The following is a 19,904-nucleotide window of genomic DNA, read 5'->3' as shown; positions in this document are numbered from 1 at the left end:
ATCACACTCAACCATGGCTCAGTGAATATCAAGAGAGTAAAGAACTAGTTTGTCTACACAGCAGATTAATTACAACTGAGCATCTGACCCAGAAAGAACTGCTGAGGCAGGTGACAGATCAGGTTGAGAATTTTGAGTAAAAATGCTGTCATGTGACTAGCTATACCAACTAGTGTGTATGGTAGAAAGAATGAGTGTTAGCCCCACTTTATAGGTAACGAAACTGATATATGAATGTGGATATTTTCAAAATGCACAAAGTGAGATAGAATCAGGCAGACTATTATTCATAGTCTTCTGACTTTTTCTTTTTTTTGCAGTGCTGGGGATTGAACCCAGGGCCTTATGCATGCAAGGCAAGCACTCTACCAACTGAGCTATATCCCCAGTCCAGTCTTCCGACTTTTAAACAGATAAAATTTGAACTGGGTCACGCTAAGGAAAGCAAACTTTGTGAATATTAATAAGAGACCTCCAAATCTGGAAAAAGATGAAAGAAAGAAAGAAAGAAAGAAAGAAAGAAAGAAAGAAAGAAAGAAAGAAAGAAAGAAAGAAAGAAAGAAAGAAAGAGAAAAGTAGTACAGTATTATCTATGAGAGGAAGGGCTTACTCTGAAAACTATACAGTGTACAGTATAGGCAGGGTATAGACACACAGAGAGAGAGAGAGAGCCACTGGAATCTCTCTTCTAGGTGATGCATTCCCAAGAACATGAAACACAGTTAATGTTGGTTTCATTAACTATCAGTACGCTTACCTGCAGCCCGCTTCATTCAAAAATACATAAAGTACTTATTAGGTATGCATACGATTCTACAATTTTCTCCATGAAATCACTATACAAAACTCTAATCAACAGAAATCATATCAAAACAAATACATGTAAGTATGGTGCAAAACAGAATATAGTAAATTCTTTAAAAAATAAAAATGATAGAAACTTGAGGAAAAGAGAGCATCCACAATAGCAGAGGGTAAAAATGTCTTCGCAGACTTAATGGTTGAGAAACTTCCAGATCATGTTTTAAGTATGCATATATTTTCTTGGCACTTTTGCACATCATGTGCTCTTTAATTAGCATATGAATAGAGAGTCAGGGCATGACAGGAAGCAGTCAAGACTAAGTGATCTCAGAGGGAGAGAGCACAGGCATGAAGGTGCAAGTTGTCCAGTTTTGTGGAATGCAGAGGATGTGCACAGGACAGCAGTATCCACATCTGTCACCTAAAGCAGTACCCACTGTTCAATAAATAAGCTTTGACCACCAAAGTGAAGAACCAGGAGGCGAATGTCAACCACGGAAGTCACTCAAGTGGGAGAATGACATGTTCACTTCTCTTGTGGTGAACTGACTCAGGGTTTTTAAACTTAAAGAAACTAAAGTTTGATAATAGCAAACAGATTGGGTAGATTAAGTTTAGAGTATAGGGAAAGTAGTATAAATTTGAACTGTATACGGAGATGTCAATGATAATTTACATACAGGCAACCGGAGATGACTTGGCAACACCCACTATAAGTAGCCACTAAACCTTAGTGACCCCAGGGTCCACCATGATCAAAGACTGTCCTCAGGTAGCACTCTAGGGAAGGGCTGTGGAACCTGAGGAAGTCAGTCTAGTGAGGGCTTCTTAGGTCACTGGGCGTGAGTTCTCAGAAAGTAGTTCTCCTAGGTGCCTCACAAGTTCTCACAAGATTATGATTATAAAAGCCTGCGTCCCTGCCCCACCTACCTCTGTCTATCTCCCTGTTCAATATGTAATCACTTATTTTCTCCCACACACAATCCTGCCATGACTGCTCCTGCCATGAGGTTGTGCAGTCAAGGGCCAGCCCTCACCAAGCCCGAGTCACACGATTTGGACTTTGAACCTCCACAGCTCTAAGCTGAATTAACCTACTTTTCTTCATAAGTAGCCTGCCTTGGTTACTCCATTATAGTGATGACAACCTAACTAATACATGGAGCAGATCTCTCCGCAAGAAGCAGAGGTAGAAAGGAAAAGTGAGGAAACAATAGCAAGACAGGTGTTTCCCCAGAGTTTTATGATTATGAAACTTGTCTGTTATAGTGTTTGACCCTCACAATGGTGAAGCAAGGAGGGAAAATGGTCTTATTCCTATTTTAGAAATGAGAAGTTGGCTTAAAATAGGTGATCTTTTCAAGGTGGTAATATATATATAAGAGATAGATTAAATAACAGGCCAACTGGAGTCAAATCCAGTTTTTTTCATACACATATTGAAGATATTATAATGATCAGTTAATAGATGCCAGTAGACACTCAATGAATGAATGAATGAAGAATTATAATGATAATAAAAATGACCATTACTCTTAATAGGTAATATTATTAAGTATTTATTCTATGCTACTCCTGTTTGAGATGCTTTAGAAGTAGATTTCTTTTAAATTTAAAGTTCACAACAATCCTCTAAGAGGGACTATTGTTAACCTCTTATAGATGAAGAGAACAAGGCACAGGAGTCTTAATGACCTGTGGAGGGTACCCAGCTGCTAAGTGGAGGCTCTCTGACAAAGCCATACTGTCAACAAAGCTTAACTTACTGTCCACTGTGAAGTGCTACAGCTGGTCTCGATTTCCATGGAAATACACACAGATAGTTGAAACACATAGAGAAAGGAATAGATGAATCAACGGATGGTGTGATATGGAAACATGGATAGTTTTATCCAACCCATTGAGGACCCGAATAGGAAAAAAAAATGCTTTCCCAACTGCCTACTTGGGCTGGCACGTTAGTTTCTCCATTTTTTGAAATGAGTTGAAGCAGCTCCCCTGGTTCTCAGGTCTTCCAATCCTTAATGGAACCACACTACCAGTTTTCCTGAGTTTCCAACTTGCAGAAGGCAGATCATGAGACTTCTCAAGCTCTATACTGTGTAAGCAAATTCCCATTACTGTGTATCCATCATCTCTCTACCTACCTACCTACCTATTTCTCTACCTATCTATCCTGTTGGTTCTGTGTCTCTGGAAAATTCTAATTAATATAGATGGATGGATAGATGAATGGATGGATGACAAATGGGTGGATACATAAGTATGGATAGATAGCATGGGTATGGATGGAAGCATGGATAATGAGAGGCTCACACGGATACAAATGCAGAAAAAGAATGAAAAGTGAATAGTAGGAGCACTGGTATTGAAAGCTGTAATGAAGTGTTTTTGTCTGTTACAGAAGTCTTTGTGTATTTTTCTCAAAAAAGTATTAGTCACTTAATTCTAATTCTTCCTTATACACAATTTGTTTTTGATTGATATTAATATATCTCCTACCTTCTTTTTGATTCAAAATTCCATTTTTGATTAAGAAATATTAAATTTCTTAGAAGAAATTTTACACAAAGGGAATGAAAATATATATACAGATATGTATATATATATATAAATTTTTTTCTAAAACCTCAATCCAAGCTTTTATTGCAAAAGTATCTATAGTTTTAGTAAAAGCCTGACTAAAAGCAGTTAAACATATAGTCTTTTCACCAAGACTACAAAAATGACTACTAAAATGATTTTATATCTTACTTTATTGCTGTTTTTTTTTCCTAATGGAGTTATGATCTGAAACATTTAGCCTTGTAAACCATAATCTGAGACTTCTAATCCTCTCTCTTTATGTTTAACACAACCAATATAATTCTGAATGGAAATGTGTTTGTCTAAGAGACTGATTCCAAATGACATTTCAAAACAAACACACACATACCCACACACATTCATTTCCAAAGCAACTTAATGTTAAATTACTGTTTCTCAGCGTGAATTTGATCAAGTGTTTACATCTACCCTTGATGGAAAGGGACAGTGAGGAGGCAACATCATGTACTGGGCTAATAATAATCAGATTCCCTGTGCTTGCATAACCTCCTGATTTCAAGGAGCTTCAAGTACCTTATAGATATTATCTCATTAATCCCCACAACACCAGTGTGAGATGGATGGCAAATAGCATGCTCCACTAGGTGCAGGAAAGATAGAGATGATGATTACAATAATGCATCGTGTTTGCAGAACATCCTGTACTGAGATCTTCAGAACGTTTCACGGATGCTATCAAACCAATTGCCTGATCTTCCTAAAAGGCTGGCACCGGCAAACATCAGCTTCTTTCAGATGACTGTGGAAAACAAAGCATGCACAGTGACTTATTCAGTTGTACTGGCAAGAACAGAGCCAAGGATTTTTTTTTTCTCCTAATGGTATACTCAATGTCCTGAAACTTGCTTATTGTTATTTATTTGATACCAAAAATAGAGTTTATTGGTAGATAAGAAGTATATTGATTGATTTCAGTCCCATGTTTTAATTACTATATCATGGTCCATAGGAGCAGACTAAGAGCTGCTGATGACAGAAAAGATGACATTTCTATACTTAGCACATTTTCTGAAATTCTAATGGACTTAATTTTTCAGAGCTAATCCAAACCCTTTCTGAAACAGGCATAGAGGAGATGAGAGAAATAGCAATAAATTTAATACTTCAAATAATTTTCCTATCATGAAATAAAATTTTACATGCTAAAAAGGCATGAAACTCAAATGACGGCAATGATTTTATTTAAGGGGACAAAATAATTTTAGAAATGGCTGCCCGAGTTTCCTGATCCAATAATTAAAGATGGATAAAAGCAGGCTTTTACTATATTCTGGTAGACTTTTGTGTTACTCTACACTCTGCTTTCACTTGAAGGAAGGTAATAAAAAGAAAGTAGGTGTTTTCCTATAGTACAAAAAGTTTGAGGAAGAGCTTGGACCTTTGAAGGCTCATTCAGATGACCATGTGACCAAGCAGAGGAGCCAAGTACCAGATGAGAGTAGTGGGACCTCTCAGGGACCAGGTTTTAAGAGCTTTGGAGGTCTCAGAAAGAAATACATGCATTTTTTAATGGATAGCGAAAATAATTTGAGGGTGGGAGCAGAGTTTAAAGGTGATCTATTTTCATTTAAAAATCATTTTTGATGCTATAAGAATAAGGAACAGGACCTCAAGATCAACAGGAAGACCAGGGCAGGCTACTGTAGTATCACAGAGAAAAAAACAATGAGGTTCTGTAAGATTATTCAACAACCATTAAAGGGCTTTTTCAATTTATGCCAGCTGTCCTGTTTTTAACCAAGATATCCCATTCCCTAACTATGGTAGATTGCAGCCACCATGATTTTAGATGACATAATGGTAGAAGTGTAAAATTTTTAAATAGCCACAAAAAGGTATATATCAACTTTATATGGCTACAGAAATGGAACAAATGGAGTTTACTTTTTATCATGTTCATTCTTCACTGAAACAGTTGAAACTTGTTTCACACAAAGGACAAAACCAATCATAACCCAAAACTTTATACACCAGCTTGCTTAATGTTAAATGTGTTTTCCAACAGTAACTAGAAATTCATTAACATTGGTAACAGCCAAGTTGAAACATGATCCCCTCCCTATTGGTTACCTACACATGAAATTTCCAAAACACAGCACATTATCTGGACATGTAATTACAGAATAGAAGCCCACTTCGTACAGTAACAAAGGCAAAAACAAAAAATTAATATGACCCTCAAGAATGTACAGTACCCAGTTTTAACTGCTTTCCTTCGTTCATCATATAAAGGCAGACGCCACTGAGCCTGCTTCCTGTGGGTTCACACCCTTTGTGGGGCACCCCTCCTCATCTTGGTTACAGAAAGAAAGAATGAAAGGCATCCTCACCATCTCCTCAATATTCTTTTAAAATGTAGAGATACCCAAGAACATAGAAAGTGACCACTTTGCAGGTTACAGTGAGGTTGGCTTCTATCCTGGACTAAGTCATTCCCCAGTATCTCTTTGGCCTGTACCACAAACCCAGCTTCACCCCCGCCCTTAACTGACCACTACATCAACTTAATCATCTCCAATAAACTATGTTGCAAATGTGCTTAAATTCATCCCAACAGTATAGCTGTCTCCTTACAGTATTGGTTTTCAATTTTATTCCAGATAAAAGTTAGTATATTTTAAATACATTTAAGAACAATATATATCCAATGCAAAGTTGGAAATCTAAATGTGACTAAGTGAAAATAACATGTGCCTAGTATATTCATGTTATATATAGTATAACTGTAAATGTAAAATTTGCTAAAAGAAATACATAGCCTGGTTTAAAATCTTTATTATCAATGGCAATATCCCACAAAGCACCAGATTTGCAAATATGGACTTAATATTTAAATTTTCCTCAATTAAAATAAAGTCAAATGTATTTCACTATCAAAGAAGTATCTGCATTATTGTAATTCAGAGGAGGAGGCTCTCTTCAAACATTTCTCTGTGTGAAACTGATTTTCTGCCTTTGTAACCTTTGTACACGCAGACATGATCTCTCAAGGTGGACCAGGAACTCTCCAGGGAGCATGGGAACTTTACAACGATGGTCATTAAAGTCTACAGAAAGCACCACAGAAGAGGGAGGGTTTGCTGTTGCTATTCATTCCACTAACGTCACCTCTCTCTTCCCAACTCTGATGTATCTTCCTCTGCTCTGGAACAATCTATTGCAGATCTATTGTGGAGCATTGGTAAACCTTTGCCTCAGCAGGAGTTCTCAAATGCTAAGTGGTATATAGATTTGAATGTTGAGGCAATCTGCAAGCAGTTAGGGTAAGAAAAAAAAGTACAGACTATTAATGCTTTCGCTTTGGCGAGCCAGATACGCATTTCATTTATAAATTAGTGAATTATTTACTTTGGTTGAAATAATCTATTCTTATTAGGGCACATCTGGTGTTAATTATGAAATACATAAGCAATGAAAACATGTATTTTCCAACCAGTAAATAGAAATTCATCAGTATTGGGAATAGCTAAGTTGAAGCTGCATCCCTTCCTTCCTGTTATCTATATTTGAAATACCTAAAACACACCTTATTATCTTGACACATAATTATATACAGAATAAAAGGCCCCAATAATCATTTTAACTCACCATTCTTACTAAAATGTAATTAAAGCTTCCCCGAAGGAGAACAATCTGAATTTAGTGAATAGATTTATATATCCAATGAACTCTCATTATTACTAATAGGCTAAACTCAAAACATTTGGGGAATAGCAAATTATTTAAACTTACATCTATACATGATCTATACCAATAATATGTTAAGTATATATTTTCTTTAAAGAACAAAGTACAAAAAAATACCTTTTCAGAGAAAATGCAGTTATTACTTGTACAAAGTTTACATTATTTTGGTATGTTTATTTTTTGCATTTATCTTGAATATAGTTTTTAAGCTGCAAGAACATAGCAATGAGACATTGCAGCAATATTAGAAATAAAACAGCTATTTTCACTTGGAAGTAAAATTAAAACTTTAAGAGAGTCCTGTATATAGATATATATATATATTTTTAATTGGTTGATACTGATTTGGGTGAGAAATAAATTTCTTCTAAGTTTTCCCTCAAGCACTGCAGTATAATTCAGAGCTCTCTATGTATTCCAGGACCTTCCCTAGTAATGCACTCACCAGATGCTTTCCTTGAGACTATTCCATGTGCCTAGCCCTGTGCTAGAATCAAGGCTGAAAAACTAAGCTAACTTTGATGAGCATGCTGTCTTCCTGTACCCGTTAGCCCCATGGGACATTCCTATTACCAATCACCAGTCAGTATTATTGGGTTTACCGCAAGGGTCACAGCAAACAAAATACAGACTGTGTTAATCAATTTTTCATTGCTGTGACCAAAATATCTGACAAGATCATCTTGGAGGAAAAGTTCATTTTTTTCACAGTTTCAAAAGTTCAGCCCATGGTTGGCCAACTCCATGGCTCTGGGCCTGAGTTGAGGGAGAACGTCATGCAGAGGGGTGTGGCGGAGGAAAGCTTCTCAGCTCATGGCATCTGGGAAGTGGAGCAAGATGTCAAGGACACACATAATCCCCAAAGGCACATCCCCAGAGCCCTACTTCCTCCAGCCACACCCCGCTGGATACAATTACCACCTAGTCATCCATTCAAATTATCAATCCTTTTCCTGGTGGAGGTTACACTGATGAGGTTTCAGCTCTCATAATAATCATTTCACTTCTGAATATGTCTACATTGCCTAACATGGGCTTTTTAGGGGACACCCCATATGCCAAGCATAACAGGTCCTAGTGTGGAGGAACGAACCCAAATATCATCTCCACCATGTCCATGTTGCTCAGTGTAGGAGTCACTGTTAACCACCTCCTACGCCTTGGTGTACTCATGGTTCAGCTGGTCCATGTGTCCAACTATGCTGTGATCCTATGTTATGTGGATGTTTAGTTCCCGAGGAGGTGTGAGGTCATATGCCCCTCGTTATATTCCAGAAACCGTATATACTGTGAGAGGTTTATGTTAGTTTACTTCAGTTCAATTTACTGTGGTTGTCAAATGAAAGTAGTTTCAAAGGTGGGAAATTATTGAGACAGAGGAAGACAGGATGTTGCCTTTCCCACTCAGTAATCAGTCTACAAACACCCCTCAGCCATATCCCGGGTCTAGTTCAACTCTTGTCCCCAAACCTAGCACCTGGCCTACACATCAGCTGGTTCCAGCTATACACAGTCTGCCTCCCTCTCTGCCCTTCCTCCTGGAAGCCACCCAGCTTCACGTGGAGCTGTAGGGTGCCCACTGCTAACTGGCCCTCGCCTCGTGTCTCATCACAGTGGAGAACACGAAGCTACTTTCGGTGTGTCTCCTCCAACTATCTGTCCTGCAGCAGCTTCTCTCGTTTCTGAGATATCAAAGACATCTCTTCAGCCACCGCTGATGTACCACTCTCAGAGAACACGGGGTTCTATAAGCATGAAATACCCTTACCACCTACCAAATTAAATTTGATTATTTTTCTTTCTCTTAGGGAAAAAAATATAATTACTGTTTTCCCAGTGAGTCACTCTACCATGTGTCTGAAACTTTACAAAAGATTCATATCATTGAATCAAATCAAACATGTTACGTTGGGAAGTTTTTTTTGGGGGGAGTGGGGGTGCTGGGGATCAAACCCAGGGCCTTGTGCTTACAAAGCAAGCACTCTACCGACTGAGCTATCTCCCCAGCCCCAGTTGGGAAGTTTTTAAACAATACTGCTATCTAAAAAAAGTGTGAATCTCTTGTTCAATATTATAATTAGCAAGGAAAGGCCTATAAAGGTGGCAGAAATAAAATAGCAAGATTATGATTTGATATTTCCAAGCCAATCCTTTCAATCCTAAAATATCATAGTAGATGGGTTAAGATTTCCCATTCTTAGAAACAGCTAGTTTGTTGTTGTGATTATTTTTAATGCCAGGTCTATCACTCAAAGAGCTGAGAGACCTGGGTTCCACCAATTTCATTTCATAAGACAAGAGATGAGGCTAGGTAAACAGAAGACTGAGGCTGCCACCATGCTGCTGTCAGAATTTTCTGGAATATTGCTTTAAATAGAGATGAAAGGAACAGTAAAATAACCTCCGATACTGCCAGGTCTTTGATTATATTGGAATTCCTGTATCATAGACTACCTAAAAATAATTGTAAATTAGACCTGGCTCAGAGAAAGAAGTCACTCCTAATTTTAGCAAGTAGTTCTCCCAGTTCTCCCTGTTTCATTGGTCGAATTCCAAGAATCTTAACATTGGAGAGAGAATTACACACCTGTATTGTCACAGTATTTTCTGCACATGTCCTACACTGTGGGTTCATTTATTATTTCAATTGTTTAACAAATATTTAGCATCAGCCAATCTTGTGTGCATCTAGAGGCACAAGGGTGAACAGGACACAGTGTTTCTGTCTCATGGCACTTTCGTAGAGGAAACAGAGAAAAGTGTCAAGAAATTTAAAAAGATGTTGGAAAATTCCATACTAATGTAAATTTCATTCTTAATTCAGAAAAGTCAACCAGATTTCATGAACAAGTCTTCATTTTTACTGTGTCAGTTGAGTTAGTCATTTTCACCCCCAAATTCAATATCCCGTTAATTCTTCAAAAATACCTTCATCAATGCTTTAAAATAAAAAGGACTGAGAAACTTAAGGACCTTGAAAAATCTTTTCTGAGTACTATTGAGATGGAGGGGGCAGTGGTCAGGAGGAAATCTCTGGAGAGCTCTTGAAAGTGTTGCAGTTAATGTGAAACTGCAGAAGCATCACTAATAGGATTCCAGACCCCAAGGACAGGATAGATCACCTGGATTCGGCCCTTTCTGTTCTTCTATTTTAATATAATATAATGCAAGGTAAGCACATTTCAGAGGCAAGAATGGAGATTAGTTTATTCTCTACCCTCCCCAGCAATTTTCCTCTAGCCAAGTAGATTTCTAGCTAACGGGTAAAATCCTGCATTTGCGTTCCCAAAAGTCTTTTGTGACAAATGACAGCTATATTAATCTGTTGGATAGGTGTGCTGAAACAGAGAATTACTGCATCTACCCTGCATTGGATTTTGATTCCATTCATTCTAGACAACTCCAGGGCTTCTCCTTTGAAAGCTTTGTGGGCAAATTGTATCAAGAGAGAACTTTTTTTCTCCCCTGATGAAGTACTCTACAGCTAGATCATGATTAACCACTATTGTAGCTGCTTCCTTTCCAACCTGCAGGGAGCAGGTGAGCTAGAGTGTGTCTCAAGCTCCAGAAGGCATATTAAAAGTGAATTTCGTTGGGGAAGATGCAGCATTGGTCACATGGATCACTTTACCAAGCAAGGAATCGCTTGCCTAGAAGATTCTTTGAGCACACATGGGTTCTCTCCCAGGAGCCTCTATAATGATATTCAATTTGGCACATTCATGGACTTCTGAAAATCCCTGCTCTCAGTGTCTGGTTGACAGAATTGCTTTATTATAAACTGTCTTTGTGAAATATAGTATGCCTGATGGATATTAGATGTCTATTGATGGAATGGTGGTAGCTCAAGGAAGAAGCTACCTCCTCCTCCTCTCCTCCAGGAATTTTCAGTTACTTAGACTGCTTCAAAGTCCCTCGAAGTCTGGATAAGTGTCGACCTCATTTCTGCTAGAGACTGGCCTGCCTTTGTTGGGACTTCCGTGAACAAATGCACAGGAACAGTAGTGTGGAAGCTCTGTGCTCTTATTATACTACTGCATTTGATCTGATTTTAAAATAAATATAATCAAATATTTATAATGGAATCCAGTGAATTTGGGAGGTTTTCAGTTAACCTGAGTCATCTTAGATGTCACATTGAAATCTTTGTACTGTCTATCTCAAATAATCATTCTATAATTTATTCTTTCTGTAAAACATAGCCAGATGAACCTGGCTTGCCTAATAAGTAGAAAGGGAAATAACATAGACATGTCTTGGTCTGCTTGGTGGACTGGGATCTTAACTATTATAGGTCAGTGTTCCATGGACAAACATATTCTTTTGAAACAATTTGGAATAGAATGGGGAATTTACGATCTTCTGGCAACAAGAACTTGGATGATTTGAGTTGTTGGCTTAGGCTGAGGTTGTAAATATGAACTACCTTGCAGTCTTGAGCAAGCCTAGAGAAGGGCTCCATCCAGGTCAGCTCTAAATAAGCTAGCCAGGCCAACCAAGGTTTCAATGGGCATGTACCCACGTTTCCAGGAAGTCTCAGCACTTCCTGTCTAATAATGTTAAAAGCTTGTAAAATTAAATAATACCTGTGCATAGTATCCCATAAAAATCGTCATGGTTGCATTTGGAAACAACTGAATTTTCAATGTCATCACAAGAAACTGTACAGGGTGAATTTCCAGGCTGGATCTTAAATGCCCACTTCAAAGAGGCCAGCAATAATGCCTACAGGAGAAGTAACTCAAAAATTATTCTCCACGAGGCAGAAATCAAGCTGCATGTTTTTTTTTTTTTTAATTTTTTAAATTCTGAATCTTTAAAAACGTTTTAAAATTTAGGATGTTAATACGAAACACCTTTACTTCTAGCTTTTGAAAACAAGACACTGGTTTAGGTCGGAGAAAAATTACTTCAAAGATACAAACTGATGGAAAAATGCTTCTTTTATTTGCCTGATTTTGCTGCAGCCTAGATAATTTACCATTTCATTAAAATTATTTTTTGACTGCAAGGATGATAATACTATCTCACATCAAAATATAGAAATGTTGCGATTACTTGTTTCATATCAAGACTGCAGTTAATTTAAAATTAGTGATTTAATATTCTTGAAATTGACTTTGCAATGAACTTTCTTCTAGTACCTGTTTTATGTATTTATATATGCATATATATGTATATTAGATGTTATATATCTGTATAAATGTATGTAAATATATATTTATGTATTATATCTACCTGTTGGGTATATTATTATATATCATATACATTGTTATATTTCATTTAGTTCTATTTCCTTTCAAAAGCCCATTCACTTCATCTATTCACAAAATATCTAGATATCTAAAATTAGTCACCAAGGGAAACTCTCTCCATAATAGTTTTAATTTCCTCTTTTCTCCTGATAAACAAACAGGATGGAGGGGAAAACTGAGCTGAAGTATATAATAAAACTATAAATGCCTGACTCTTGAAGGCACTACCTCAGAGCCTGATTCTCAAAAAGTAAAAAATAAGTAAACACTTATGCAGCTGTGATGGGAATTTTCAGGGCATCTTTTATGCATGAGTAGAAATGTTCAGTGCACTAAGCTCAAAAAAAGAAAAATTGAGGATTTATCTGAATATATAGCAGTGTAAAATATAGGGTAGGGAGTTGGGGAGAGAGGCAGCCAAACGAAAGAGCGGTCCAGAACATCCTCAGCAGTCACACACACACATTACCGTGAAAAAGAGCCAGTGCGCTCTGTCTGCACTGCCCGCTTCCCTCCCTGCTCTGCCGGCACCTCTGTGTGGCAGGTGGACCCTGGGCTGCATTTATTACCGCGGGAGAGCAAAGGCTGGAGCCTGGACTCCATCCGTCAGCCTAGCTAGCGCCTAGATAGTGTGAGACGGGCCAGGTCTTTCACAAACGGGTCCATGAAATCAAGATTTCTGGTGCCACCGTAAAAGGAAGATGAGAAGTGAGCCGGGAGAACTTTATTTTTTCCAGAGGCGCCGGACGGCAGCTCCAGCAGATCTCTTTGGGTAATGAGTTCCATGGCAGCAAGGAATGGCTTGTCAGGTCAGAGATGAGCTGTGGCCAGTACAATCCAGGGCCCCGAGTTCCTGAGATGAGATTTCCTCCGTCTTGAATCTGTACACAGGATCATCCATTCCATCACCCAGAAACGTGAGGAGAGCGCTTCCTGGCAAGTCAGGCAGAACAGGAACCACCTCGGGACAGGGAGGGTGGAACTATGGAACCCGGAGCAGCTGGCTCCAGCAGACACATCAACCGAGGTGCGGAGGAGTGCAGAATTGCTCTGCCTTACTACACCCCAGAAATGTGGCAAGCGGTGGCAGCCCCGGTAGGACAGGGAGGCCACTTGCACACAGCCCTTGGGGAAGAGAACGTGGTCATTCTTGTCAGTCACCCAAATAGGCAGGAGTCAACCCAAAATTCCTGTGAATGGTGCACAGCTGTAACATGAAACTGGAAGAGGTTGGTGTTCACACACATATCTTGTTGATACATAAGATATGGAAGATTTGGAAGAGTTAAAATGCCATAGTTGAAGTGGCTTCTCTTGAATTCCCAAGCTAAGGGCTGCCTACACACTGCTCAGGTTGAAGAACGCTGATAGACACATGTCCAAAAGTATCTGCCACGCCCGTAGACAAGCGTTCACATAGGACCAAAGTTTTCTACTAATAAACTAACTATCTCTATTTAAAGGCCCCGGAGAAACAGCAAGTGATCTGATTAGCACCCACTCCTCCACTCACTTAGATTCATTTATAAAGTGAGCAAGTCATAGCTGAGCAGAACCAAGAAAACACTTTTGGACGGTGTTTTGATAGAAATGAAAGGAGCTGGAAAGGTTCCCAACACAGGTATCCCATCCACTCTCTGCAGGAGCACTGGCCAGGTCTGGCGGAAAGCCCAGCTCCTACGTAGCCATTTACCTGCCCTGACTTCACACTGACACGGAGATTTGCTTCCTTCATCTGCTACTCAAGTCAGTAATTCACAACTCAAAGTGTTCATTAGTGGATGTAATAAAACTATGAACAACTAATCTAAAGTCACAAGGTAATTAGTAGAAAGTTCGAGACACCTTTTACTACTGCCCCCTTGCAAATGAGCTTATAATTAGGTAGTAACAAGAATCAAAAGCAAAACCAAAATGAACTCTGCGTCTCTCTTTTCCTCAATTTCTCCTACATGATTCATTTTGGTCTGCGCTAGAATCCTACCATGGAAACAGCCTGTGACTTTTGGCAGTTAAAAGTACATACAGCTGACCACCTTCCCCCCATCATCTCCTTCCCAAAAAACAGAGCAAACAGTTTCATCTAATATCTCAAGTCTCCTTTCTCATGCATATTTAAACATGACCTTTAAATACAGCAGTGCTCCTTCCAAAGATTTTTTCCAAAAGAAGAGCAGTTTTAAAAATAGCAGGGGTACAATAACTTGGTACTATTTTGAGATTATCCTTAAATTTAGAAAATGCTTCTTTGTGGGTTGATCCTAGGGTCACTGAGGATGGTTTGTGAGCCCCTGACCTGCCCCTCCAGGCTTTGACATTTCCTCTCCACAATTACTAACCATCTCCAAAGCGTAGGAGACAGGTGAGACATTTAGTGTCACTTTTACAAAAGCAAACGTGAAAAGTAGAAGCCGAGGAGATTCCAGTGACTTGAGAGCATTTCAGGGAGGAACACAGGGACAACCATCACAAACAACTGTTGACATCTGAACTCAGCGGTCATTCAAGGTTGAGGCCATCTGGATTCTCTGAGAGCCACAGAATTCAGGCACGTCACTCACGATCAAGGTACTCTTCACTTGACCAATGAGGCCACATAAATAAAGCAGGTGATCAACGGGTTTCCAGACTAGTCTGGGAGTGAGAATGTTCACAGCAGATCATACGTTGATCATACGTTGTTCATACGTGTTAAAGGAACTTTGCTTTCAATCTGAGAAAAACAAGGTTATAGTATAGGAAAAATGTGATCAAATTTTGACCTCATATTTTGACTCATATACAGATTTTCAGCAAATTTTGACTCATGTATAAAGTCTCAGCAAAATGATGTAAAGAACAACTTCTCCTAATTTCCAAATAGGAAGATGGCTGTACAGCAATGTAGATTATTTATTTTTAAAGAAACATGTAGGAGCTGGGCACGAGAGTGCACGCCTATAACCCCAGCAGCTTGGGAGGCTGGGGCAGGAGTACCTGCAGTTCAAAGTCAGCCTCAGCAAAAGCGAGAATAGGGCTGGGGATGTGGCTCAGTGGTCAAGTGCCCCTGAGTTCAATCCCCAGTAGCTGCCCCCCAAAAAAGAAAACATGTAGGCACCAAAGATTTGCTAATTATCCATTCCATTGTACTTAGATGGTGTTCAGTTCTTTCAAATGTTATTTCAGAATATTCATTGAGAGCAAAAATGATCAGAACTATGAATTTAGAAGGTACTTGACCTCATCCCCAGTGAGTGTTAAGAGGTGGTGATTTTAAGTTCCATTTCATTTGTTTTCTTGCATTTGAGAAACTTTTATTAGCATAATTCATAAAGCCACTGTCATAAAGCAACACTATTTATCTTGCTGGCTCAGTTTCCTAGATCAAATTTTTACCTCATTTTTAAAATGGTGTTTGAATGTAAAGAAAGTTTTCTGCAAGTTCAAGCAGAAGCAACTGGAATGATTTCAGGACCCAAAGGGGAAGGAAACCCCTGCGTGCAGAAGTAATTTCATTTTAAATGGCACCTTCAACTTAATGAATTATCCTTACCGAGGTTTGAAATTAAATTTAATCTGTAATCCTTCAGAAATATTTCACTCTTTCTAAGAAATACAGTTATAATTATAATATTCAGGGGCATGCATTTAAATTCACAATTGATCTTATTCTCCTTCTTTGCCGTTTGACTTGTCTTAAGGAAAAAAATCTATTTTTTTTATCTATATCTTCTGGGAAATGGGATTATTCTTTTTATTTATTTATGAATTCATATGTTGGACCTTTTCTCCATAGAGTAGACAATCTTTTGCAAGTAATACCCTCAAATTTTAATCAAGTATAACTTCTAACAATGCTGCGAGGAACTTTGTACTTTTTTTTTTTTTTTTAATTCAGCCTTACACTTTTCCATTCGATACAACTTGGAAAATGGAAAGAGGAAAGTTGGAGACAATCTTTCTGCTCCATCAGCTACAGGGTGGATCAGAGCCACAACCCTCAGGTGCACTCACACTATGAAGAGAAGTAGAGGCGAGAGAGGCAGGAGGACGGGTACCAAGGGCTGGTCCTGAGAGAGAGCGAAGACAAGAGCCAAGACTTAGAGCCTGACCCGGCCAAGGCTCACACCTGCCGAGCACCGTGGCATGGCGGGTGACAGAGGGAGGGCCAGCCATGGTGGGACTTGCAGAAGAGCTCGGAAATTCATCCCATTCACTGAAGACAGGAAACCAATATCCTCTTTTTTTTTTTTTTTTTTTTTTGGCAAAAGGAAAGACATTTTAATGCTTCTGATACATTTTACTAAATATCTTTTCAGATTCATACATCTAATGTCAATATATATTAACTCCATCAGTGTACACTTTTTTTATTGTAAACAAATGGGATACATGTTGTTTCTCTGTTTGTACACGGAGTAAAGGCATACCAGAGTGGGAGAAAACTTTGCCAATCATACTTCAGGTAGAGCACTAATCTCCAGAATCTATAAAGAACTCAAAAAACTCTACACCAAGAATACAAATAACCAATATTCTCTTGAAATGAAAGATAAGATGGAAGTTCACTTCACATTATTTAAATGTCCTATCTTTACCCAAAGGACTTAAAATCAACATACTACAGTGACACAGCCACGTCAATGTTTATAGCAGCTCAATTCACAATATCTAAATATGGAACCAACCCAGGCAAATGCCCTTCAACAAATGAATGGATAAAGAAAATGTGGTGTATATATATATATATATATATATATATACACACACACACACATATACACACACACAAACACATACACACTCAAACACACAGTGGAATATTACTCAGCCTTAAAGAAGAATGAAATTAAGACATTTGCTGGTAAATGGATGGAGTGGAATAAGTGAAATAAGCCAAACCCAAAAAACCAAAGGCCAAATGTTTTCTCTGATACATGGATATCAATTCACAATAAGGGAGTGGGGAATAGAGAAAAGGTGTTACTTTATAATAGGTAGAGGGGAGTGAAGTGAAGGGAAGGGTTATGGGGGTAGGAATGATAGTAGAGTGAAACAGAGATGACATGACCATAGAACTCAATAACATAATCAATAATTTGGATTTAACAGACATATATAGAATATTCTATCCATCAACGAGTGAATACACTTTCTTCTCAGCAGCACATGGATTCTTCTCTAAAATAGACCATATACTATGACACAAAGCTACTCTTAGAAAATATAAAAAATTAGGGATACTACCTTTTATTCTATCAGATCATAATGGAATGAAAGTAGAAATCAATGACAAAATAAAAAACAAACTACTGCAACACCTGGAGACTAAAAAATATACTATTAAAAATACATGGATAGCAGAAGATTTCAGGAAGGAGATAAAAAAAAAATTCTTAGAGGTAAATGAGAACAATATAAAATATCAAAATCTCTGGGAGGCTATGAAAGCCGTACTAAGAAGAAAATTCATTGCATGGAGCACATTCAATAGAAGAAGAAAAAATCAACAAATAAACAACCTAATATTAAGCTCAAAGCCCTAGAAAAAGGAGAACAGATCAACAACACAAGGAGTAGAAGAAAGGAAATAATTAAAACAGTGCTGAAATCAATGAAATTGAAACAAAAGAAACAATTCAAAAAATTGACAAAACAAAAAGTTTGTTCTTTGAAAAAAAAAAATTGATAAATCCTTAGCCACACTAACGAAGAAAAGGAGAGAGAAAACTCAAAATACTAAAATTCGTAATGAAAAAGGAAATATCATGACAGACACTGCTGAAATACATAACATAATTAGAAGCTATTTTGAGAATCTATACTCCAACAAAATAGAAAATCTTGAAGACATTGGCAGGTTTCTAGAGACATGATCCACCCAAACTGAATCTGGAGGACATACACAATTTAAACAGATCAACTTCAAGCAATGAAATAGAAGAAGTCATCAAAAGCCTACCAACAAAGAAAAGTCCAGGGCCAGACAGATTGTCAGCTGAGTTCTACAAGACCTTCAAAGAAGAGTTCATTCCAATACTCCTCAAAGCATTCCATGAAATAGAAGAGGAGGGAACTATTCCAAACTCATTCTATAAAGCTAGTATCACCCTGATACCAAAACCAAAGACATATCAAAGAAAGAAAACTTCAGACCATTATCCCTAATTAACATAGATGCAAAAATTATTAACAAAATTTTAGCAAATTGCATACAAAAACATATTGAAAAGAAAGTTCATCATGATCAAGTGGGTTTCACCCCAGGGATCAAGGTTGGTTCAACATCCAGAAATCAATAAATGTAATTCACCACATCAACAGACTTAAAGTTAAGAATCATATGATTATATCAATAGATGCAGAAACAGCATCTGATAAAATTCATACACAAAACCCTAAAAAAATATGGAGAGTAGGAACATACCTCAACATTGTAAAGGCTATCTATGTTAAGCCCATGGCCAACATCATTCTTAAATAGAGAAAAACTGAAATCATTCCCCCTACAATGTCCTCTTTCACCACTTCTATTTAACATCATCCTTGAAACACTAGTCAGAGCAATCAGACAGACCAAAGAAATTAAAGGAATACAAATAGGAAAAGAAGAACTCAAATTATCACTATTTGCCAATAACATGATTCTATATTGAGAGGATGCAAAAAATTCCATCAGAAAACTTCTAGAACTCATAAATGAATTCAGTAATGTAGCAGGATATAAGATCAACACTCATAAATCTAATGCATTTCTATTCAAAAGTGATGAATCCTTTGAAAGAGAAAATAGGATAACTGCCCCATTCACAGTAGTCTCAGAAAAAATAAAATAATTGGAAATCAATCTAACAAAAGAGGTGAAAGACCTCTACAATGAGAACTGGAAGACACTAAACAAATGAATTAAAGAAAACCTTAGAAGATGGAAAGATCTCCCATGTTCTCGGATAGGCAGAATTAATATTGTCAAAATGGCCATACTACCAAAAGCACTATATGAATTCAATCCAATTTCAATTAAAATCCCAATGATGTACCTCATAGAAATAGAGAAAGCAATCACGAGATTCATTTGGAAAAATAAAAGACCCGGAATGTCAGAGCAATACTTAGCAGGAAGAGGGAAGCAGGAGGTATCACAATACCAGAACGTCAACTACACTACAGAGCAATAGTAACACAAACAGCATGGTATTGGCACCAAAATAGACAGGTAGATCAATATTAAGAATAGAGGACATAGAGACAAACCCACATAAATACATTTATCTCATACTAGACAAAGGTACTAAAAATATACAATGGAGAAAAGATAGCCTCTTCAACAAATGGTGCTGAGAAAACTGGAAATTCATATGCAGCAAAATGAAACTGAACCCCTATCACTCACCCTGCACAAAACTCAACTCAAAATGGATCAAGAACCCAGAAATTAGGCCAAAGACCCTGCACCTAACAGAAGAAAAAGTAGGTCCAAAACTTCATCATGTTGGCTTAGGACCAGGCTTCCTTAACAAGACCTCCATATCACAAGAAATAAAAGCAAGAATCAATAAATGAGATAGAGTC

The sequence above is a fragment of the Sciurus vulgaris genome (assembly GCF_902686455.1).
Source record: "Sciurus vulgaris genome assembly, chromosome: 13".
Lineage (NCBI taxonomy): Eukaryota > Metazoa > Chordata > Mammalia > Rodentia > Sciuridae > Sciurus > Sciurus vulgaris.
This window is presented reverse-complemented; position numbering follows the sequence as displayed.